General features: G+C 50.6%; 1 pseudogene; it reads right to left on the bottom strand.

The window, feature by feature from the left end:
- Window positions 1-6,002: 6,002 nt before the first annotated feature.
- On the bottom strand, window positions 6,003-22,707 carry LOC107504080 (annotated as a pseudogene).
- Window positions 22,708-25,266: the final 2,559 nt, after the last annotated feature.

The following is a 25,266-nucleotide window of genomic DNA, read 5'->3' as shown; positions in this document are numbered from 1 at the left end:
TGAGACTTTAAAAAAATGAGACCGATGTTTGTCCAACATCCAGAGGACTGGTGTCCCATGCCAGCTTCCAGCTCACACGTTCTATGGCACTATTGCAATATTTCTAGAACTTTCCCAATTGCTGTTTTGCGTATGAATGCCATCAAATCACCACATTATAGTGAAAACTCTTGTGTTTACATTTAAAATTTAATTAATATATGTTCCTTAATAATAATTTTTTAAGGTAAAAATTAAAATAAGATAAAATGAAAATTCTTCAAATCCCTATTAACCACTACAGCAACGTCTAGCATTTTTCTTCAGGTTTAACAGTAAAACCATTTTGGAACTAAGACATTTAAACTCTGACTCCTTCATCTCTGTGCTGAGTCCATGAACAAGTTACGCAACTTCTCCAAGCCTTAGTTTCCTGCTACTCCTCCCGTGGTCGACATGAGGATGAAATAAAGTACCGTATGGTCTTTAATAAACAGCGGCCATCACGCTGTCCTCTGAGTTTAGGGACTGCACCTCGTTGATGGCTGACGTTATTGTCGAGTAGAATTAGAAGGGAGTGGCTCGTGCACAGAACCGACAGAGGCTGTGGAACTAGTTCGGACCAGCTTCGAGGTTCTGAAGAAGGTCGCAGAGTCGTTGTGTTTGCCGGAATCACCACCCGATGCCACTTAACGCACAGTTCCCTTCCCAGAGACCTACCGGTTTTCTCTTTGGCGGTTTCGATGTTTAAAAGTAATCAGTTGAGCACCGTGTAAGCCCCGCGGGGCAGGGCGCTGCCTGCGGATTCATCACCTGTATTCCCGGTGCCCGGGAAAGCAACCAGCACGTAGTAATTCCTCGGTATTTATTGTTGAATAAGTGGAGGAGCAAACGGCACGCAACAGTTTTCTAGGGGGACGCGCGCTGTGCCCACACGTCGCTTGTCATCCGCTCGCTCCTGTGTAAACGCTCCTTAAAGGCGTGCCGTGTCCTTGGCATTATAACACGTCGCCAAGGAGGACACAGATGAACCGGGCATGGATCCTGCCCTCAAGGAGCTTCTGAACCAAGAAGGGGGGAGAATCCCGAGAGAGACGTGATGAGCGACGAGAGCGGTCGTTAGACGATGTCATGGGAGGTTCGAGGAGGGAGACGTCGCTTCGAGCTGGTGGAACCGGGGTGGCGATGGCATTTGAACAGACCCTTGAACGAGGCCTCTATCCTTGTTTACTTAGTTTAGGAAGATATGCAGCCCCTCAGTTGATGAGTGAGTCGGGATTAAAAAACATACACAAGCAAAAGGTCAACTGAATTGACCCACCGTCTGACATAACTGAGTTGTTGGTCGAGCTAAATAATCGGTCTTGTCTGGGCACGCATCCGCCGCCGCCCTGCCCGTGTGTTTCCCTGGCACATGAGAAGCCGTCCAGGCCCAGGATCTTGCCTCGACGCTTCACTCGGAGAGTTCTTACTTCAACAATTCATTAAAACCCTGCATCTGCGCCAAGATCTCCCTCGCTTCCTTCCCCCTTCTCTCCTTCATTAAAAGAATGATTATGCAATCCTGTTCCTCTGCCCAGGGCTCATTCTAAAAATGTCCTCTGCAAATGCCACCACTGCTGCTGATTGGCACGAGGAGAGAGCGGAGACAGCGGGAGATGGCAGAAGCTGGCAGGAGCTCTTCCGAGTCTGGTCCGGTAAAGCGCTTTGGCGGGCGCGGGCCAGGGGTCCCCCTCGCCTCAACCATGTGGACGAGCAGGAGTCAAGGGGAGAGGAGGCAGGAAGGCAGTGATGAGAAGGCAAAGTGGCAGTTGAACAGGCGACCGAATACATCACGGACAATTAGAGCTCCCAGAAGGCTTTGCTGCGATGCAGTCTGATATGCAGAAGAAGAGACCGAGGACCGCGGACAGCGGCCTGACCTGCTCAGGGGCGCGCAGCCGGCGGTGAGAACATGGCTGTTGGCACCCAGCTTCCTTTTCCTCATCCCCACGTGTCCCAACTCCTGAATGGAGAGGCGGGAGACGAGCAGGACCTGAGGGAGGCCCAGGACCGCACAGCTCGCAGGTGGGACCGCCCTCCACCCCTGATTCCTGGCCGCTGGACTAGACAGACGCACGGCATCCGGGGCCAGGAAGCAAAGGCTGGAGGGCGGAGCAGGGAGCTCTGGCTTTGGCCTTTGAGAAACTAGCTCACGAGGAAGGGAGGGCGAGTGCGAAGGAGTGAGGGGGGCTGAGTGAAGCAGCTGTTCAGCGGAGCCAAGAGAAGGGTGAAGGAGCCCCCTCCCACGAGCAGCAGCAGCCACCGCTACCGCCTTGTCCTCCAGACGCAGCCGAGCAACCCATCAAATCCCACCTCCCGACGCCTTAAACTCCGTAATTCTCCCACCTGCCCCTGACCCCATTCACACCCCCATCTCAGCCTCCCGGAAACCCACAACTCACACGCAAAAAGATGTTGATGAATCATCTACGGTCTGGTGATGGCAGACCGTCTTCCCTTTGTCCTGAGGGCGAGGGCTGCTCAGGCCACAGGCCTCGCTCTTCCCTGTGGGCTCCAGGGAAGTTCAGGGTGGGGTGCTCCCTGGATTCCTCCAGAGCTTGAGAGGCTAGCGAGAGCCCTCTCAGGCCTTCTCCCAGCCCAGTCCTGCCTCCGTCTGGCTCACTGAGGAGGTCAGCTCTGGGGACACACTTTTTTTCTGGGATGCCCACTTGGGGGAAGGCGGTGAGCACAAGTGTCTGGAAGGGACCATGAGTCCCTCTGAGACTTTGCCCCATCCGCCACACCCCCACCCCATGTTGTATTGTAACCCCTTTCTCAACCATGGCGCTAACTCCAGATGTGGGAGGAGGCGGTGCTAACTCCAGATGTGGGAGGGGCTGGAACTCCCAACCCCAGCAGGTACGGTGAGCTAACCCTTTTCCAAGATTCCACTGGCATCCTAAGTCTGTTACGGCTTTTCCAGTGCTTTTCTTCTTTTCTAGTCATCGTTAAAACCAAGTTGGGGCCAGCAAGGAGAAGTTCTTTCAGCTCATATTCTTTCCCGGAATAATAAATAGCATCTGTCATCGATGAGGTGCTTACTATGTACTAGGCACTGATCCAAGTGCTCTATATATTTTATATACTATGCTCACAACTTCCCAAGGGAAGTACTTGTGTTATTACACCCATGATAAGTGAGAAAACTGAGGTACAGAGAGGTTAAGTAACTCGCCCATGTGCCAGGTACACGGCAGAGCCGGTATTTGAAGCCAGGGTCTAACTCCAAGGTGCATGCTCCTAGCATGCTGTCTGTCTGTCTGTCTGTCTGTCTGTCTGAGTCCTTCACTGTGGCTCCTTTTTGAAACTTAGAAGCCGAGAATTTGACATCCTGGGTTTTTCCCGTGATAATTTCCGCAGGTACTTTGGTCTGAACGGTGAAGGTCCGGGAAGGTGAGGTACACGGGAGGCTGGCGTGGGGAAAGACATCGATTCCTCTTTATGTATTGTCTAGTGACTTTCCGCATTATAAATCTTTTGAGAAAATTAATCTGAAAAGCATGATAATATAAGATCATTATTTTTCGGAGAGACAGGCTCCTAGCTGGTCAGGTTATTTCTTTGCTTCCAGTGCTGCCCCTGGCTCGAGGCAGGGACACTGAATTAGGATTGGACGGACCAAGGAACCGTGGGCCCACGGCCCTCTGCTCTCCAGTCGTTTACGTTTGGTAAATGACGCTAATTGGCCATGGTCACGTTTTCCGGTGAATCCATATGCAGCCTCAGACTTAATTCTTAATCCCTGCTAATAAAGCGGCTTCCACCTGCAGAGTGCAGTTGGCGTGTAGGACGGAAGCCATGTGCTGTGGCCGACTCAACCACAACAGGAGAGGGAGATGCAGTGAGCAGCACAAAGCTAGGAAATTACAAAATACGGCCCGTCGCCCGAGACTCGGGGGCCCCGACCCTCCCCGGCCCCGCGCCTGTTCTCCGTAGTGGGACACAGCTCGGGCTTCTGTCCTCCGTGAAGCCCAGGTCCAGGAAAACGCAGGGCCTGCCAAGAACGGGCACTCCTCCTCCTAGCCACTGAAGGCCTGGCTTCGAACACGAGACCAGCTGATCCCACATCATTAAGCCCTGCCCCAACCCCCACCCAGGGGAGACTTGACCTCGCCTGCAGTGTGCTGATTCCCCCGGGCTACAGGGAGTAATCATCCCAGTGAGACAGGAAAACAGGAATGGGGAGGGCATTTCCCTAAAGCAGACCTTCTTGTAGCCAGGTTGTCGCGTAATCCTCACTCACACTGAGCGGGGCGTACTACGTCCCGGGCACCGCTCTGAGCACATTGTGTGGACCTCATTTGGATGCTCCCAAGAATTGGATGTGAATGGTTGTGGTATTGTTACAGTAGGGAAACCAAGGCACAGAGGTTACATAACTTGTCACAGGTTAGACAAAAGAGAAGCCCAGAACCCGGTCAGACTGGCCCCTGAGTGACGTGGTTGCCACATTACTGCTCGTTAGCCTTCGGTCAGGAGTCACAGAAAGCCCCAGCTGTGACGATAGCCCATGTCAGAGGAAGCTGCTGAGGAATGGAGGAGCTGTTCTTTTACACCCGGCCACATATCTGGGCTTGTGCTTGAGTTTTGAAAGGAGGACTTGGTATTGGAGTGGGGGGAGGAAGGCTAGATTAATAAAGTTCCAGCGACATGCCGGGGACCATGTGTGCCTTTGCACAAAGTCTGCCACAGACGTTCCTCTCATCCCTCCTCTCCTCCGCTCACACATGGCCCCTGGGAGAGAACGTGGCTATTCCCAGAGCACACAGCCGGGCAGTGGTGGCATTAGCATTCAGAGCCCGCTCGGTCTGCCTTTCCACTCTTGGAAGTTAAATAAATGAGAACATCCTTCTCCAAAGGAGAAAAAGGAAGTTTATTTGGGAAAATGGAACTCTGGTACCTTGCCATTAAAAGGACCCCACTGTTGTCCAGTCCCGAAGACGTAGCATATTCTCCCAGAGTCACTAGGACTTGGGGAAGGATGTGGGAGACTTGGGGGTGGGGGGAGCTTGTGAAATCTTAGCTAGCTTTTGCAGAAACCAGTAATTGCTGTGATCCTGGACTGCCCTCTCGGGACCCTGAGCTAAGTCAAGGTGTTGTGAGAAGGCAATTAAATGTTCCAACTTGAGACAAGTTACACTTAAAGAAAGAGAAAGAAATGAAGTGTAGAAGCCCCAACTCAAGACGATCTTTCATTCTGAGCTACGTTCCGCCGCTGAGAATGAGATCAATGCTTCCTGCCTATATTATTGGGACATGAATAATGGCTTCTTAGAGGCCCTGACATTCTATCTTTGTCAGGGCTACAATCTATGGGTTTATTAAGAGGGGACAGAAGTGCTGTTTGGGGAAAAAGCCCATGTCCCTGACACCGTCTCGACGTACCTTGGCTTTAACAATCTCTTTCCTCCGAGACGGGCTCTGGTTTCTGGTTGGCAAGATCTCAGTGTCTTCCCCCTAATTGTCAGGCCAATGGAGGGGCTGCCTGACATCTGGCCGCTCACTCTCAGCTCTGTTAAAAATTGGGTTCCCCGATCCTCTGACGTCCCCTGACGTTATTAATCCAAGTGCCTCAAAACTTTAGTCCACAGGTAGTGGTATTTGTGAAAACAAAATCATAGTGGTCTAGAAGGTTGTTTTATTTTTCGTCCACTTGGCCATCCATCTGTCCATCCACCCATCCACCCACACACCCACACACCTCCGCTCATCCATCATTCCATCCACATATTCACCCATCCTCTCATCCATCCCTCCCTCCCTCCCTCCCAACACCCCTGGCCCACCCTAAACTAACTAGAGCAACAGAAGGCTCAGCACACAAAGGCCTGGGTTTGTAATGAGCTGAGCCCCTTTGAGGAAGAGGAAGGAGACGATGCAGACGGGAGGTGGGGAACTAGAGGGGACCAGAGAGGGAGGCGGGGGCCACCCTGGGAAGGAACATGGACTTTTTTCTTCACTGGAAAATAATTATTGAGTCCCTACCAGCCGTGCAATCTGTGCCTGACATTAAGCTCCTCTTCCTTTGCAGTTTGGTCTTTCTTCAGTGGTCCCATGATGCATTCTTCTCCTCCACAGTGTGGACGTGGCCACGGCCAACCCTGGAGGCCGTGTCGGTGAACTGAAGGCCAGTCTTCTCGAGGGTCCGCCGTTTGGTCTGCAGCAGCACGGACGGGCAGAGGGTGAGCACTCGCTCCTTGGTTCCCACCGCATGGCTTTTCAGCATGACGAAATCACCGGTCACTTCACCACAGTGCACAGAGCCACGCAGAGAGACGGCTGACGCTCTTGGCAGAAAGGTCGAGACCGGTGGAGGCGTCGTTCTTGACCAGTTTGCTGCTCTCGATGAGGAAGCCTGGCCGGGCCCACAGATCTTCTTGTCGATCTCAGTGCGGTGATGGCAGCTTTCCTGCTCAGCCGGGCACAGAGGCCACTCGGGCAGGGCGTCACGCCCCAACACAGGCGACCTTGTGAAGCCCACGGTGGGTCTTGTGGGGCAGCTTCTCGGTGTGCCGGTGGCTCTTGACCCCTTTTCTCACGGGTCCAGTCCCGTTCCTCAGCCACCATGCCCCCGCTCAGCTGGGTCACCCTGCGGTGGCCCTCATCTGGCACTGGGGAAGCAGGCGCGTCGGGCCTGGGCGATGGCGCCGACCATGGCGCCGACGACCTGGCAGCACTTCCTCGTGCTGTCGAAGTCCTTCTCCGGCTGCTGCTTGCCATCCTCGTCCTGCCTCTCCGTGCAGCGTCTGGCGAAGGCCTTCTCAGAGTTATGCAAGAACAGAAGCACCTTTTGCACACATCGCTGACATGCTCGGCAAAAATGGTCTTGAAGGTACGAGGGCCTTGAGGTTTCCACGTAGCCCACGTGCCCACACCCATCGCAGTCACCGCCTCCACAGCCTCCTTCTTGTTCACCTGGGATCCTGGCCTGCCGGCCTCCTGCGAGACGTGGTCATGCCAGCCTTGGAGCCTAGGAGCTGGTCAGGCTCGGGGAAGCTCTTCAGCTTCCTGTGGGAGATGCCCAGAGACCTGTTGCCTGGAAGCAGAGGACCTCCCATGAGACAGCCTGCCACTGAATGCTGCCGGTAGAGTGGTAAGGATTACGGATTTTCACTTAATTACAATAGAATGTGCTTGAAGAGTTCTAAGCAGAAGGCACTCTGAGCTGACTTTGGTATAAGACGACCACTCTGACTTCTCTCAGTAGATTGTGGGGACAAGCATACAGGGGGGCCAGTTAGGAGGACGTTGCCAACAGACCAGGCAAGGTGGCGGCTTGACTTGAGCTAGAAGGGGCAGCAATGAGCTTTGCAATAAGTCTTTATATTTGGGATATAATTCATAGGCAGAGCTAATAGGGCTTGCAATGGGCAATGGGTGCTGAGTGGGCAAAGAAAAAAGATGGACATCAGAGTTCCGGCTTGAGTAACTGAGTAACCGCCGGTACCACTGTCTGAGAATGGGCCCGCTGGGGCTTGGGTAAGATTAGAGAATCCGAGGTCCTTCTAGCTTTAACCGCCCTTGACCCTCAATAGAGGCCCAGAGCAGGCGCGATGCTGGCCCCCATTTAGCCTCGACTTCATCGTAGTTCTGGGCTTGGTGAGCAGCTGCAGCGGTCACAGGAGCAGTGCCTGAGAGTCCACGAGGCCCTGCGGGGGGCTGAGAGGCGCGGACCTCGGCATCTGGGCCGAGCCTCGGCGCAGACTTGCTGAGCCAGCGCGGGCAGGAGCAGCGATGCTCCTTAGAGCCGCATCCCGCGCTGTGTCCTCCGCTGGAGGGGCACACAGACATCGATCAGATGTCAAGAGGCACCTTTAATGCCCTGGAAAACGCATCACCATTTTAGTCACTTCCACTTATGCAGCGGTGTTAGGTTCACCGTGTTTTTCCTCATGTGTGATAAACCCTTTGCTTCTCACCATAATTTAGAGGAAGTAGGTTCAGTTGTTCCCACTGTATAGATGAAGAAATTCTTACTAAAACTACATAACATGCCTGAGGACAGTCAGAGGCTTAGGAAGAAGTAGGGAGATGAAGGGAATGAGCGTAGAGATTGAGAGTTAAACATTTTTTTTTTTTTAAAGTTAAGTGTAGGCAGTGGGAAAGGCTAATATTTACTTTTAAAGTTTTTAGAGGGGCAAATGTTAGCGAACATATTTGGAACTAGATGGAGGGGAAAAAAGACCCGGTTTATCACGACACACTTGATGAGTAGTTCAAGTTCCTTCGCATGTCTGTCTGTCCATCTCTAAATACCTTCTCCTTTGTTTTGAGAACGCCTCTTCCTCCTTTGAAACCTTGCTCAGATATTGTAGCTGACAGGCTCTGGGGCAATTTTCTTACTTTGAAGTTTCTTTCTTTCAGAACTTTTCCTTTCCGGAAGAGAGACAGGTTTGGGAGGTCAGATTTTTACCACTTCAACCTCCATAGCTTTAGCACATTGAAGCTGAGATGGACCCCTGATCCAGGGCGAATCACTCTCTCAGCTAGCTGGTGACAAACCTTTCTCTCTCCCAGGAGTTTAAACGAAGGGGACCCAGAGGCTGTGTAACCCATGAGTGAAGGACTTTAGAAACGACTGGTCGTGTCTGGGGTAGAGCCGGAGTCAGCACATAGTGAGTCAATTGATGTTATTATGGAGATCAGGAGCTATGAGTAAGCAAACGAAGCCAATACTTTTATCATTTATCCAAGAACATTCGGCTAGTGTCCAAGTTCTGCGGACCGGCTCATTCACTATCCACCCTAACCCCCTTCTAGTATGTCTCCCTGGTCTAGAGGTGTTGAGGTGTTGAGGTTCCTAGCCCCCTGCAGCCCAGGTTCTGTCGAACAGATGAAACAGGCTGCAGACTGCAGACTGGGAAAGAGGATGTGAGCCACGCACGGCGTCAGCCAGGGGCGGGGAGACTGGGTCTTCCGGCACATGTGATGGTCGAAGTACTCGGTTCTCCAGGATCAGAGGACTTAGTCATCTTTTGACATCTAGCATCATCAAGGCTGAGTGGTGGGCAGCTGAGATACTGGGGTCATCAAGAGAAAAATCCTTCATTTCTCCTGGCTCAGTCGTTCCTGTTAGACTAGCATCTCTGCTTGGAATTTCCGTAGGCGACTTTATGCCCCATAATAGCTTTCCTCCTGCTTCAGCGAGATAAAGTGAATTTCGTTGCTTTCCACCAAGCACCCGACCCACTCAGGAATTAATGCAAGGAGGAAATTAATGTAAGCAGTGGACCTTCCCAGGAAAGGGAGTCTGGGCGGTGGGAATCCCACCGGGCCGGGTTCGGAGGCCGTGGAGACATGGCCGGCATTGGATGAGGGGGGCTGCCGGTGGCTTCACGGCGCTCAGGGACAGGGCGGGGAGCGCGTCGGCCCTGCGCGGTGCAGCCTCACACGAGAGTGCGAGGACCAGCTTCGCCGGGCTCGGCGGCCGATGCCGTACGGACCCTCTGCCGTCAGGCCGGCCTGCGAAGAGCGTGGCCCGTGGAAAGTCAGCATCCGCCCCATCTGGGAGCCTGTTAGAGATGCAAAACCTCAGGCCCAGCGCTTCGCCCATAGAATCGGAGCCTGCGTTTTAACAAGATCCAAGCGTTTCCCAAGAAAGAACAGTGGACTACTCATTTTACACTATGCTGTCAAACTTAAAAAAAAAAAAAGAAAAAAAAAACCTGACAAGATCAAACAGGGATGGAGCTTAAAGTTCATACAATTTAGACTGGTCATTTTTTTTTTTTTTTGAAAGCATATAAAATTCTGAATATAAAATGATGTATGCAAATATAATATATGAATATTTAGAAGGAAGAGAGCAGGAGTGAGGAACCCTGAAGCTTACATGTCATTAGCATTATAAAAAACCACCTCTGGCTCAAAGTTTAACATTTTCTGTTCAGGGTCTCTCTGTGACTACTCTATAAAGCATTTTACTGCTGTTAGTGGCAGGGCCGATGAAAGCAAAACTCAAACACAGAGTCTGATCCTGTGGGCCGTCCTAGCGTGAGTGGGATTGAATGACAGCAGACTGAGACCAAATGAAAACTAGGTAATAACATCAGCCGCGGTGAGAGCATTTACACCCCAACAGTTGGCGAACGCTACAAAACAGGGCTTCTGCACGCCCTGCCTTCCTCCACTTTTACCCCTCCGGTCGTTAAACGTTTACCACCAGCTACCATCCCCTGGTTACGCTGTAGACCTTTGAGAGCAGGCTCTGAGTTCTATTCATCTCTGTACTCTGGTACTTAAGAAAGTTCTAGTAGGTGAGACATTGGTATGACAGAAACAATATATAGTCAGTCCCTTCCTCTGTCATTCTTTGCTATAACTCAGAAAACGGTTTCACTGTTGGTGCAAGTATTGGGCACTGACTATGAAATAAACGATTCACCGACATCCTAGGATGGCCAAGCGATACAGCCTTTCGTAACGGGAAGCTGCAATCTGCTCACATGACCACGTGATGCGCTCTTCCCATGGGCGATAGTGCCCTTCTCCGGGAGGGACAAGCCGCTGGGCGCTGGCCCAGTTCGGCTCTGGCCTTTTGGCTGCGTGCTGTGCTGAGAAGCGGGACCAGGGACCGAGATGGAGGAGGAGAGCCAGGCCGGCGGGCGGGTGGGTGCTGCCGGGCAGGTGCTGCTCACTGCGGCCTCGGCACAGCACCCTCCCGGGATGCAGCTGCCCACCCAGGGCGCCCTCGCCGTCCACGGTGCGTCACAGCTTTAAAGGGCTCTCACCTCCACTGAGGTCAACAAATGAGTCAAATGCTGTGGTACGGAACTGACTGGTCTTGCAGAGGTGTCCCAGGAAAAAAATGACACCCCGAGAGCAGGAAGCGCTGTCGCAGCAGCAGGCACAGGGGGACCGCGTTGGGCCGGTGGGAGAACCCAGCCAGCGAGCCTCGCGGCTCATACGGGCCCGGAGATGCTGTCCTCAAAGGCGATGCTTGAGGTGACCCATGAAGGCTGAAGATAGTGAGCTTCAGGCGGGGGAGGGGCCCGTATGTGTGAAAGGCATGTGACTTAGAGAGGGCATGAGCCCTTCGGGAACCTGTGAGCAGCTCAGTACCCCCAGGGCACTCGGTGAGCATCGGGGATGGCCTCTGCAGCACAGTGTGACTTCCTGGCACAAAGGATAGCCCGCGACTCCTCGCTCTCTCTCCTGGTTGAGTAAGCTGAGGCCCAGATGATTTCCATTCAGGATCCAAAGCCAGGGCCGCAGACCTTTTAGTATGTTATCACCTGTTGTGCGGTAGCCCAGTTCATTCAATTCTGCGGTCACATTAGAATCGCTGGGGGAACTTTAAAAAAATACCAGTGTCTAAGCCCCACCCTGAGAGGTTATGATTTTATTGGTCCGGGGTGGGGCCTGGGCACTGGCATTGGAAGAAAATGTAAATGTTGTGTGCCGAAGATATTGTCCTGACCTCTGGAACATTCAGCAGCGTGGGCGAGATGTAGCCCCGGAAGAGGGAGCTGAGGGTCACTGTTTGCCAGCTCTCTGCCAGGCCTGGGCCACACGTGGTGTTCAGCCTTCGCCAGAACATCCTCAGGTGTTATTACTGCCCTGACGAAGGTGAAGAGCTGAATTTATTTGTTCAAGGTCACATATCTTGAAAACAGAGGTGCTGGGGATTCAAAATGCGTTATTTACCTATCAGAGAGCCTCGACTGACGTAATTGAAAAGTCTAGCACTGTGTCGCCTGACTTGGGCTCTTGCTGGTAAATTCAAGTCACACAGCACGATGTCACAAGGCCTCAGATCATTAGCATCCAATCAAGGTCTGTTTCCCAGTTACCCCACAGGTGGTCTCCTGTCTTCCCTAGTAACTGGCAGAGGTCGGGGGTCAGGAGGCGCCTTCTCTGCATTCCCACTCGAGGTCTTTGCCTCTCCGGTGAGATCAGGATCTGCAGCTCGAGTGAGCAGGACCTGTCTCTGCTCGGCGGTGCAGACAGAGGGCGTCTTCCCTCTCTGCTTCCCTCCCCCACCGCCTTCCCAGGACCATCGAGCCTTAGTCACAGAATATCCCGCTTTCTTATGCCCTTTACTGCATTGTACCATTTCATGATAATTAGACTCATTATTCAAAGGCTTTCTCTTCTTGGAGAAAGGAGAGTCAGTCTGCGCAAACAGCTTTCCTCTGGGTACTTTAGGCTAATGCATCATCTTGTAACCCTTTTTGGAATCTGCTTTCTACCCAGGCTTTATGTTTGATCAGCAACGTTGATGATCAATTCTTTTTGCTCCTGGAATAGCGTCTAATTCCTTGAAACTGTTAACCCATAATTTCCTATATCTGCCCTTTCTCACTTATACAGATAGAGGAGAATACATATCTATAATATCTATACATATTTATAATACCTATATATCTATATCTATGTCTACTTTTCTATCTCTACATCTATCTATCTATCTATCTATCTATCTATCTATCTATCTATCTTTCTGAAGCAGAAGACTTATATAAAGTTCCATACTTGATAGAGACCTGAAGTTAATAGAGGAAAGGGAAACTTCTGTATGACAACATATAAGACTGCATCTTATCGCTTCAGGGACACTAATAAGATAAGGGAAGACAGCTACTGGAAAACTTCATTTCATATACTTCCAATTCTGTGACCTGAACAGCTAGACCCCCTTTCTTCCAGTTCTAAACCAGACAGTCCTAAGGAACAGTTCTGATTCGCTTTGCGAAGGTACTTACCCTAGGACCAAAACCTGTGGGTAGGTGAACTGGGTCTTAACGATTGGCTGGGCCAAGGTCATGTGTCCTCCCATTTATCCTCCCCACTGACGGGGAGATAGAGTATTTTATTTGAGATTACAAGAGTGGAGGGGTGAGGGGGTAAGATACCAAAGACTATGGGTGGTGAGCACACAAAGCTATATATATATATGTGACTCAGCGTTGAGTTGTACACTTGACACTTACTGGATTTCGTTAACCGGTGTCACCATACAAAAGAAAAAAATGTCAAAGGGAGCAGGGCTGCTGAAAGTGAGACAAAACAACTCCGTCTGATGCAGCAAAACCGTGTTTGCCGTCTGACTCCGGAAGCATGCTGCGCGGCCCCTCACGGCACCCCTGCGCCCCGGAGGGAGGGGCGCGGCAGGCAGGCGCAGGGGGCCGCTGTTCATGAAACACAGAACGCACATTTCTCTGCTTCTTATGAGACACGAAATCCATTTTTTTTTTCACTTACATGTCCTTTAACTTAAAAAAAAAAAATAGTCACTTAACCGTAAAATGGATAGTTGAGCTAAGTAATGGCCTGTATGTTTTTTGTTTGTTGGTTAGTTTGTTTCGAGTTTGCTGAAAGCATATTTTATAGGGTTGGGGGAAGCCACAAAGATTTCTCGGTTGTCCAAAGATATGATTTCACGTACTTTTCTAGAGGTCATACCGTTGGCATCACTGGTTGCTTAAATGCTTAAACTCTTCAGGCATTTGGTGCCGATGCCTGGGGCTCGATGTCCTCAGCCATGCGTGTCGGTCACCAGAACATCTCTTCTTCAGGCTCCCATGAGAGAAAGAACGGCCATCGTGAGGGTTCCTACAGGTTGGCATTTTGCTGGCCCGGGATGCTGCCAGGAGCCAGCTGAATGCAGGGACTGCTATTTTCTGTGTTTCTCGTGAATTTCTGGGCACCCCCATCTCTTTCCACGTCTCCGCTCTATTCCCTTTTCCTTCGTGGCTGGCCCGTCTTCTCAATAGCCTCTACCCCGAGTTCTAGGGGGGGCGCACACAATGGCTTCACTAATGATCTCTCCCTTGTTCAGTCCTTTGCTTCGGGCTACGTTAAGGATCACTGACCAGCCTGCCGCTGGGATCTTTTGGTTCCGATTTCCTTCTTGTTTAAAAGAACGCTTCCCCTGAACAAAGATTCTGGTTGCGCTGCTTCCCTGAGCAGGGAATTGTGGGCAGGCCGACAGTGTGAACCAGAAAGAGGGCACCTGTGGGGTGGGCACCCAGAGGTGCATTTAGTACATGGACACGGGGATAAAGCAAGAATCTGGGGACGTACTCTGCAGATAAGGTATCTGTGCAGCATGAAGGAGGAATCTGTAACTTCTGCCCCCTGCGTAACTACTTAGGTCTCTTTGTAAGAATGGAGAGATACCTGTCTTTTTCATAACTTTACTCTCCCTTGGTTTTTATTTATTGCTTGGCTCCACCCTATGGAAAGTTACCATAGATGCTTACCGATAGGCAGCAGATCCCCAAGTCACAGGGAAACAAAACCAGCCAAATCCCTTTGCAGCAACCTTACAATTAAAGCAATTCTAGAATTAGTTGATGGAATTTGTGTTTCTCCCTTTATAGATGAGAACACGTCGGCCCAGAAAGGGGACATGACTTAGCCAAGGTCATAGTCAATTAGTGGCAAAGCTGTGAGTCATGCCCAGATCTGCTGACTCTTTGGGGTCCTTTGAACCTCATTTTGTGGGCACGTTTGGAGGGTTAAATGGCGCTGATGAGGGCAAAGTCTTGGCTTGAGCTGTCTGTGTTTGGCAGATTCTCCTAGTCTTGTCTGTTGACTCAGATCTGGGACAAGTTTCCTCCTGCTTTCCCTCAATATTGGATTGGGCCAGCTGTGGGTCCCCGCTGTGAGGTGGTCACACAGAGCGGGTGGGCCAAGCATTTTGATTTCATAGGCCATTAGCTATTGGCACAGTATCTTTTTTTGTATCCACGGCCCCCCAGGTCTTGTATCACCTGCTAGGTTGGCGGAGGAGGCTCTGGTCTGGGAATCTGGATGCACAGAGCCAGTTAAAGGAGCTGGATTTGGCTGGCTGAAAACTTTCCATCGGCTGCCGAGAACTTCACCTGGAGACGCCCTGTCCTGGCTTTAATTTTTTTCCCCTCCTACCAGCCTGTATGTCTACACCGTTGTCAAGGGGAAAAGACACAGGGAGACAGAGGTAGACTGAGCGACAGAAAAGGAAACAAAAATGTAAGGAGAGAAAGAGAAAAAAAAAAAACTTGTGAAACAAAGCGACTGTGCAAGATGAGAGAGAGACAGCCAGAGGGACAAGAAAGGCAGAGGGAAAGGCGCGACAGTTCAGGGCAACGGGAAGAAAAACGAGATAAAGAGGCGAGAGATGGAGAAGAGAAGATGACGCCATAGGATGGAATTTAGAGATTTTTACCTTCTTCTGTGGAGTGCTTGAGGAGATAGGTTTCCCCTAGGTTACCCAGAACTGAACCTTAGAGCCAGTACCCAAAACCAGAATGGAAAGCATTTAGCTCTCTTCAACCGAAGATGCTCAGTAAATATTTATTGAGTAAATAAATGAGAGCTGAGATGGTCAAGGGACTCCAGCCACGTCCGATGAGCCATGCTTGAAATTACTAATAGTCTGGAGTCGAGAAGGCTCCGGAGAACATGACCAGTGACTTCAAATATTTCAAAAGCTGCCATTTGGAATAATGATCAGATCTGATATATTTGTGCTTAGGGATCAAACCAAGATTAGTGGGTGAAAGCTACAAGTAGATGAATTCAGGATTGATATAAATAGGCTCCACATTCAGAGAAGCACATTCCTCGCATCTGCAAGTTTGTAAGAAACATCTGAACTTCCAGTTGGTAGGAACGTTATAGCTAGAATTGAAGCATTCACGTGCAGCGAGGCAGATAGTTTTATTGGACAATTTCTACCTAATTCTGAAGACCCTTGATCAGTAGTCATCTGCGGATGGGTGGCAAGACATTCATGTCTCCAGAAACTGGAAATGGAAGTGTGCGAGTGTGTGTGTGTGCGTGTGCGTGCGTGTGTGTGTGTGTGTTGGACTATCTGTGGTCAGTGCAGTACCACCACCACTTCCCTCCTGGATATTTCTGGGTAGATTTGACCAATGAGAGGAACTCGAGCAACATCGGAAGGTGGAAGTGGAAAGGAGGACCTTGGTTGCTGGAGGCCGTGATGCCAGAGGCGGCGGCCTCACAGACCTCTGCTGTGATTCCTGCCCTCTGGAAACTTAGAATGGAGCAAAAGATGGGATTGGACCCCCAATTATTTTTTACGAGTCGCCTGTTTCTCAAGCGAAACCAGCAGGCTGAAAGCCGAGTTCTTCCGCAGGAGGCCCGTCGTCTCTTCCATACACCTGCTGCTCAGCCCTTCCCCCGCAGAGCCCGATGTCAGGTTGCACGTTCTAGCAAAAGCGAACTGCTCATGTGCTTCTCACCACCCGTAATGCTTTAGAGCTCTATTGAGTGATACTGGTTCACCTATTAAGATGAAAGAGGCGTCATCACCTTTCAGGTCTGCTTTAGAAGACCTCTCTTCTCCACTCCCCTTGGAGTTATTTGTCTGAAAGGAAATTTGTTATATGGGGAGGGAAAGGTATCAAGCCCCGTTGGTAGAGGGAGGGGTGGAAAGTAGTTAGGCTAATCCATTCAGAAACGAGCTGGCTGAAGTGGCCACACCCTGGAAAGGGGAGACGAACGAGGAGAGAAATCGGCAGAACTGTGGAATGCGGTCCGTCCTCTCTACCTGTGAGGGTGAGCGTAGTGGAGATCGCAGTTGGGGTCACAGCAAGAGTCCCCATCGCAGGTGTATTTTTGGTGTCATTATCTTCTCTGCTGACTGTAAGTAGTCTGCCTCATGGAATGACACTATGTGAGAAAAACGAAACACCAACAGCAACAAAATTCCTGCACACGGACTAACCGAACTAACCTGTAATTCAAGAAGACGCCTGCGCTCCAATTAACTCTCTCCAGGGGGCTGGTTCACAGAGGGGTTTGGGAAGCTTGGAGACTAGAATTGAGATTCCGCCTGTCTATCGGTTAGGTACGGTGGTGCCCAAGGTCAGCTTCGGGCTCTTTTCTGCTTTCACTGGCTCAGCTCCTCCCTGCTGCTGACTGCGAAGTCCATGTCGCCAGCTAGCCCCGTCTCCTAGCTAGTTAGCACCAGATGCGTAGCTGCCACTGCTGACTTCACCTCTCAGGCTTTTGCTGTTTCTCAGGCCTGAGCAGCACCGAGCGGAGCGACTGTGCGTAAAGACTCTGGAGAAGTCAAGTCGCTCATTGTCGAACCCCGGCTCTCTCCCGTACAGGCAGGTGACCCACACCATAGAGATGAAGCCATATGGTCTGAAGACTAAATGCTAAGGTTCGAATCTCAGACCTACTCATTTGATGTGATTTATCGGAATAAAGCACTTACCATGTTTCCTTATAATTCCATATTTGATTTCTTAGCCACTTGGTTTGAAACGAAAACCTGTGAAGACTGGGATCACAACGCCTCATTTGCTATTGTAGTCCCAAAGTTAGGCATAGTATCTCTCACGCGGTAAGCATTAAAATATCCCTGGCGGATGGAAAGACTGAGGGATAAATAAATGAGTCGGGCAGGCCACAGGGGACATACTGTGGAGAATTTAGATAGTTGACCCCTTTTCTGCCACATCGATGTATTATTGTGAGGCACCTGAATTATTTCCAAGCTCCCACTAATGTAGGACAGGCTGATTGGGGCATTTCTACTGCATTCAAATATTTTCTTCTTTCACTTTTTTTTTTTTTTGGTATAGTGTCAGCAGAGTGTAATACTCCAGCCAAGAGTCATTTTAATCTCTGGTTACATGATCTAAAACTTATCACAAGAGATTAGCCCTTTTCCATGGACATTTGGATCTTTTCTCTAAGAAAGCACTGCCCTAGAAGGGCATTTTCTTTAAGGACAAAAGGATTTACATGCAAGACCCTGAGAATCTTTTTGTCCTTGCTGGATCTGAGAATTAAAAAAAAAAAAAAAAGACTTAAAGTGGTCCTGACTGTAAAGGCAATAAAATATTAGATTTGTTCTTTGACATCCCTAGAAAGCTTAACAAATGAAATAGGCAGTTATCAGTCATCGTGCATGGAAAAGCAAGGTGAACCAGAGGCATTTTTAAGGTCTCCAGGAAACCGCTTGATAAAATAACAATGACTAAATTTACTGTCACTTACTATGTTCCAGACACTGTGTTAAGTGTTCTTCATAAACGATTTTCTTTAATTCTTACAAAGGCATATGAGGTTGAGAGTATTATTTCCATTTTTTTTTTTTTTTAAATAACTGAGTGAGTTTGAGAGTTTGAGTGACTTTTCCAGGTTCACTCTGTAGACAAGTGGGGATTAGACGAGGTCGGTTCACGTCTAGAACCATCGCTCTAGTGCTCACGGGCCCATCAGTACACATTACTGCTGTCATCAGATGAAGCCTACAGTCAAGTTAGCTCGACTCTGATTGCATGTAAGGACATGAATATGTATTATTTTACCATAAGACCCGAGCTGCTCTTGTACAGGAGATCAAGGAGGTCGGGTCCAAACTTTCTCCTGAAGGAGGGGTGTTGGGGGAGCCTGGGATCATCGTGACCCCTCTTTCCAACCTGCCATATACTTTATCAACGGGAGGACTCGAGGCGTATCTGTGTGGTCCATTTCTGGCCATCGTTGGGGTAGATTTCACCCACGGGTGGTATCACTGCTCCGAAAGGCACAATCTATCCACAATCCACTGGGGGACATTTGTCAACCACTTTTACCCACTTGGCCATGCAACATCATGTAGGCTCTGCAGACTCTTCCCCACTCCGCCTCCCTCTCTGAAGGCACACGTGAGCACTTGGGAACCGGTATTGGACTTATGAACGGGGATAGGAAGTCCCTCTTCAGCCGTAGGGCTGCCTCCCCGTCTCCAGCTTGCATTAGAGTTCTGGGCACTGGCGCGGCCAGCAGTAGCATTTGTAGAGTGTGTGGTTTTCCGTTTGGCTTTAGATGGTCGTAGGTGTGCTCCCCCAAGCGATATTATAGTCCACCCCATATTTCCTATTTTATTAGACATGGCAATGTGTTTAAGACCATACCAGTATGTCCTTGGCAAAGCTGGGGCAAGGTCATGGGCCTTCCAGTTCAGATTTAGTATTCTTTCTCTCAAGTTTCGCCTTCTGAAGAGTCTCACTGTCTCCTTGCTTCTCTTTCTTGCCCGTGCCTCTTATCCAAGCCAGCTCTGAGCGTGAAAATGGAAAGATTGAAAAACATCTCGCTCGACACTCTCATTTCATCAGACAAACACGTACGGTGCTTGTACTGTATCGTAGGAATGGTTCTAAGCACATCACAAACACTGATTTCTTTAATTCTCAAATAAACCTCATGGAACAGGTTTGATTATCAGTCCCATTTTACAGCCAAGGGAAATGAAGCATGGAAAATTTGAGCGATGCGCTCGAGGTCACCGAGCAGGGGAGCGCTGGCGCCAGGATTTGAACTCAGAGATACTGCAGTTCCGGCGTGCCTGAGAGAGATCGCTGACCCGGCTGCTCTGGTCTCATAGGTTAGGAAACAGGTGCCCAGGCTGCGGAGTGGCTTCCAGATGGCTCGGGCGAGCTGGGCTTCCGACTCCCTGGTCCCGAGCTCTTCTCCTGACACCGCGTGGACCTCGGTGGGTTATTCTCTCCAACTGTTCAGTTTTTATTCTTTAAATTCCAAACAGGATTCAACCACCAGGAAACTCGGGATCGTTTTTCAATGTCTCGCCTTTATTTATGCTTTCAGAGAAGGAGAGTTAAAAAAAAAAAAAAAGTCACCAGTCTGGAAAATAAAACATTCCGCCTTTGCCTCCCAAACACAACCAGGCCAAGCCGTAACTCAGATCACTCTTCATGCTGCTTGATCATAAATCCCTCTGAAATGAATTGGTGATAAAATTAATGGGAGAGCAGGGTCAGGTCTTAAACCACAGCGAACCGCCCAATCAGACCACTGGAAAGACCGCCCTCCCTTTGTTTCTGACGCTGATTTAAGGGGAGGTGATTTATGGCCACTAAAACGTCCCATGCATCATGCCCTTGCAGCAGACCGCTTTGCTCCAGTCCGTAACAGGCGCTTTGCCCTCCGTACTCTTTGCATCCTCCCGATGTTGTGGGCCAAGCAGAAAAGGGTATCCTGCATGTCACGGAGGGAGCCCAGGCTTGGGAGGCCAAAGGCAGTTCTCCCCTGGCTCCGCCACTAACACTGTGTAAGCAGAGCTGAGGCTCAGTTTTCTCCATCACAAAGCTAGAAGAATAGCACCGCAGCCGCATTTCTGGCACCAGAGAGCACGTCCCTCTTTTGGCTTTTCCTAAGGCATGGCTCCGGGCCCCCCGTTGCCATAACTCACCGACTCGAGGCTCACCCAGGCTGCCTGGTCTCTGGCCCGCAGCGTGTCTAAGCCCGACGAGGGGATGGCCCCGATCACTCAGCGGTGCGGTGACGGGGCTGGGACGAATCGTTAGTTTCCTGGGGCTGTTATAGCAAACCACCACGAACCGGGAAGCTTTAAACAGGGGGAATTTGTTCCCTCACGGTTCTGGAGGCCGGAAGTCCAAAACCGGAATGTCGGCAGAGCCATGTCCGCTTGACGGTTTCCTGGGGAGGACCCGTCCCCGCCTCTTCCAGCTTCCGGCGGCGGCCGGCAGCCCTGGCTGCTCCTCGGCTTGTAGGCTTTGTCCCTGTGTCTCTGTCTCCGAATTTCCCTCTCTCATGGGGACGTCCATCATTGGCACAGGGCTCACGCTAATGCAATATGACCTCGTCTTATCTTTTTACATCTGCAAAGACCCTTAAAACGTCGCCTTCACAAACGTCGTCGGGAGTGGGCGGCTCAGGCTTGAGCATGTCTTTTTGGACAATGCAATCCTACCCACAGTAGGTGAGAACTCAGTGCTCCCGGTGCATGCAGTCTTGTGCCAGGCCAGGAGGGGTGGACGAGATCACACAGACACCTGAAACAAAAATGTCAGGAGTGATCCGGGGCTGAGAGCAATCACAGTAAGAGACCTGATACGTGCGTGATGTTACTGGAGAGCGTTTTTAGGCATTTTTTTTTTAACTTTTGCAAAAACATAATGAGATTAGTAAGGCGGGAATTATGATATCCATTTTATGAACGAGGAAGATTAAATACATAGATTTATTATGGACATCTTCCACGCACATTTATGTGTGGAGCTGCTGGTGGGGAGAGAGGGGATGAGCTGAGAGAGAAGAGCCCAGGGACAGATGACAAAATGACATAAGACAGGGTCCTTGCATGGACCGACGATAAGAGTGGGCAAGACCTAATGACTCCGATCGCCTCGGTTCTTTGAGCTTGAGCTCCAATCTCCCAAACCATCTAAACCAGCGTGATTGATCTAAAGCCGACTCACTAATAAGGAATAAAATCAGAGTTTGATCTAACATTCTTCTTTATCCTGCACAAAATTCTGCAATTCAAATATGAATCAATGACAAAACCGGACTGGATTTGCAAATATTTCTCTTTTATGAAATGCAATTTTCAGGTAATTGGATTGGTTTTCGTTAGAGGACTCATCGCTTTGTAGCCACCCCAGTAAGCAACGCGTCCACTTGCGATTCAGTTGGACACTTCTTAATCAGCGAAGCAGCTCCCCCGGGCTCTGTAATTATCCACCAACCCCGTGAGGTCAAGGGCAGGGCCGCTGCGGCTGCGCTTGGCTTGCAGAGAGCTTGTGAGGTTTCTGAGACACGCCTTTCTCGGCTGGTCCTCGGCCATGGCCGTCAGCATCTCTCCCGTGCGGAGGCCTGCGTGGAAAAGATGAGACTGCTACACTAGAAAGGGCTGCTGGCAAATCTGACCTGGGGTCGGTGCCCGGGAACGTGGCCGGCCACGATTCCTGACATTGATGTAACACTCTCCGTAAATGATAATGGCTTGCTGAGCCTCAATGGTTTGGACAGACAATGTGGTTTGTGCTAAACACCCGCTTTCCTTCTGGGTATCTGGAATTTTGATGCGTGCTAGGCAGAGGGCGCCTGTGTGACCGTCCCGCAGGAACCCCTGGGCTGGCGAGCGTCCGATGCATTCCCCTGGGAGACTGCACTTCACGTGGCCTGTGCGATGCCCCCGGAGAGGACTCCCGGACGCTCATGTCCGACGTCCCCCAGCCTCGACCTGACGCGCGTTTGCCTTGTGCGGTTTGCTCTGTGTCCTTGCGCTGTGATGAGTCTTAGGCGCCAGTGCAGCTCTTTGCTGAGTCTTGTGAGTGCCTCTAGCCAATCGCTGAACCTCAGGGCGGTCTTGGAACCCACAGCACGAGACCCTTCGTCCCCAGGCCGTCTCATCCTGGTGGGCGTTTTCTCTCCCTTCTGACTGCTCTGCCTTTCTGGGACATCTCTGTCACTGCAGATGGTGTCTGGCAACTGCTGGCTTGTCAGCTCTTCTAGCTAACGCTGCGTCCAGGGCCTGCTTATTTCGTCGTGCGTTTTCTTTTTTGCGAACTGGTACAGGGGATGTTTTTCTGAGGAAGGTCAAGCTGGTCTTCGCCTCTGGCCTTAGTTTGGCCGAGAAGACAGATCTGAAAACAGATTGGTGCACAAAATTGTATAAGATTCGACGTTCTGTGCGCACGCCCCCCTCCCTTCTGTTCTGCTCCCCGCCCTGTCTCCATTCATGGCCGCCACCTGCGCCAGCACACCAGCCAGGCGCCAGCAGTAGCTTCCTGTGGTCTTCAGCATCAGGAGAGAGCATGGCCGATCGCTCCCACGGCCGTCCCCACCTCTGTTTCCACTGCAGTCGACGCCGTCGCCATCGCCACGGTCGTCACCGGCTCCACCTCCACCGCGAGCTCCACCGGCACCGCCGGCGCCAGCACCTCCGTTAGGTGCCAGCGTTTCCTCCGCCATTCCGCCCTCGCCCGTCAGCCTCCTGTCGCCAGCCGAGGTCACGCCCCATCCTTACTGCTCATCGTTACTGCTGAGGAATTATTACCTCGTGTCGAATCGCCACTGCCACCTTTACTAACAGTCACCACCATGAAAACTGTTCCAAAAAAAATCCAGGTAAATAATAATCGCCCTTTTATTCTCAGAAAAAACAAAAAAATTGGATGCCTTATGGTGATTGGAACTGGGCAAATTCTTCTTTCTGATGGTAGCGACAGGCTGGTCTCCAGTCATAGGTGGAAGAATGGAAAAGTACTGCAGGAAACTGAAGAAATCAACAGCAGCTCTCAGAATAGAAGTCAGCCTCAGTAATCAGTGCAATGTCCCTTTTCTGGGACATCAAAGACCTCGGTCAGGAGTCTGTTGAGAGTCTCACAGCGGCCGACAGAGAATTTAAATCTACTCTTCTTTTATTCCCCACACCCCCTTTCGTTTTTATGGAAACCTGCGTTTGCGGAGGAAGCTCTAGCATTGTTGCTTTTAAAAGGCACGTTGGCCAGCAGACTGGGAAGCAGAAGTCCTAGTGGGAACCACGGGGATGAGACGATGTGCGCCGGATGTGCTTTCGGGAGGCAAAGCAGACGCCCCGGCCCCGGCTTCCTTACCTCCTGGGTTCGCCGCCTTTGGAATTAGTGGCCCTTTGTCGCCCTCAGATAGACTAGAGCAGATCTGGCTCACGGAATCCGGGAACTTTTTATTAGCTCTCAATATCCACTAGCACATGGGATTCAGCCTTGCCTAGCTCAAAAAAGCAAGTGTTCCTTGCTTCTAGTTAAAGGGCCTTGTTAAACTAAAAATAAATGCCGTAGTAAGAGGCAATGAGTATATTTATCTGATATTCAAAAAAAGAAAAAGAAAGAAAGAAAAATGTATAGCGGTTCGGGAGGCACTGATTCAGGCAGAAACCTCAAAATGTCCTGACCGGGAGACCGAGGCTGGGGCACGTTTGGGAGAACGAAGAGGAACAGTTATGTCATAGAAGGAAGGCGTTTCTGTGCTTGCAGGTGACGTAGCGCGGTGACGCCAATTCTAAACGATGCTTTCAGTTTTCAGTCCGGTAGTTATCGGAACAGTAGTCACACTAACTGCGTTCTCGTTATCTTTGCACAGACTTTCACGCTCTGTGCGAGGGCAGGAGGCACATTCCAGGCAGAAGGAAGGGAATGGGCAAGGGCACAGAGCGTGAAAATGTGTGTGGACGAGAAGCTGCTTGGTTACATTTGAGGGGACAGCCAGGGGAGAGGCTGGGGGGGAGATGGGAGAGCCGAGGAGGGCTTCAGCTGAGGAGGACTTGGAACACCTGGCTAAGGAACCGTGTGCGGCTTTACCCAGTGGGTGGCGGGGATTAGAAGAAGGTTTTTCAGTAGAGAAGAACATGGCGAGATTCATCCTTTTGAAACCTAAGTCAGATCATGTCCCTTCTTGTTTCAAAGCCCTCAGTGGCTCCCTGTCTCCTGCCAGGGCCCTGGCTGCTGTCCAGGATCTTATTTCACACCCTCTGCCCCTGATTCATTCCAGAGGCAACAGTGATCTTTCTGAACACACCGTGCGCTCTTCTGCCCCCGAGGATGGACTTGTCCCTGCTCAGATGTCAAGTGATGAGGGAGGTTTTCTCCTGGAGTCCGTTGGCCCGTTGAATTTTTCCCTATTCTTGGAAAAGTTCAATTCCTCCTAGATATCTCTCGAATCTCTCTTTCGATCATCTCCTTACATTCCATCCTGGGCCAAAGGCACATCCGGTCTCACCCGCACTAGCTCAAAGGCACATCCGCTCTCACCTGTACTGGCTCAAAGGCACATCCGGTCTCACCTGTACTGGCTCAAAGGCACATCCGGTCTCACCTGTACTGGCTCTCCAGTGCTCTGTCTCCAGACATTTCTCCTTAAATGAGTGTTCGAGGTGTTTAACTGGAATTACAGACCTGCCTCACCACTGCTTCAAAGTCCTTCTGTGGTTCCCCTGAACATTTCCTTAGCGTGGCGAGGCTAAGCTCTCGACAGCATGACGGTCCCCGCCGCCCTCCCCAGCTCGGTCTCCTCCCGTATCCCTCCCATCATCCTACTCCAGCTGCATTCTAGCTAGACTGAATTCCCTTCTTTCCCGAATTCGAATTTCACAGTTCATAGTTTTGTTCAAAGTCCTGATGTCCTGGATTCTAATCGAGATGTGTTTGAGCTCCAGGAGAATAAAAAAATAAGCAAGCAAATAAACAAATGAACGAACAAAGAACCGCTGACCAAAAGTTGGAAGAGTTAAAAAATTCCTTGGATCATCCTCAATGTATCGGAATGGAGGAATTGGAGAAACAAACTCAATGACCCCTCCATGGCAGGGACACCCCAACTTATGAAATCTCCTTGTCCTTTCTATACATTTACTGTGCCTGCTTTCCAAATATGGCCCCATGAGTCTCCTTAAAGATCTTGCTATAACTAGTTCCTGATAAAGAGTGAGGACGCAGCTAGTAGGCACTAAAATTAGGACTTGGAACGAACCAGGGGTACCTAGCACGCAAGCCA

Source organism: Rousettus aegyptiacus, unplaced genomic scaffold, assembly GCF_014176215.1.
Source record: "Rousettus aegyptiacus isolate mRouAeg1 unplaced genomic scaffold, mRouAeg1.p scaffold_m13_p_15, whole genome shotgun sequence".
NCBI lineage: Eukaryota > Metazoa > Chordata > Mammalia > Chiroptera > Pteropodidae > Rousettus > Rousettus aegyptiacus.
This window is presented reverse-complemented; position numbering and strand designations above follow the sequence as displayed.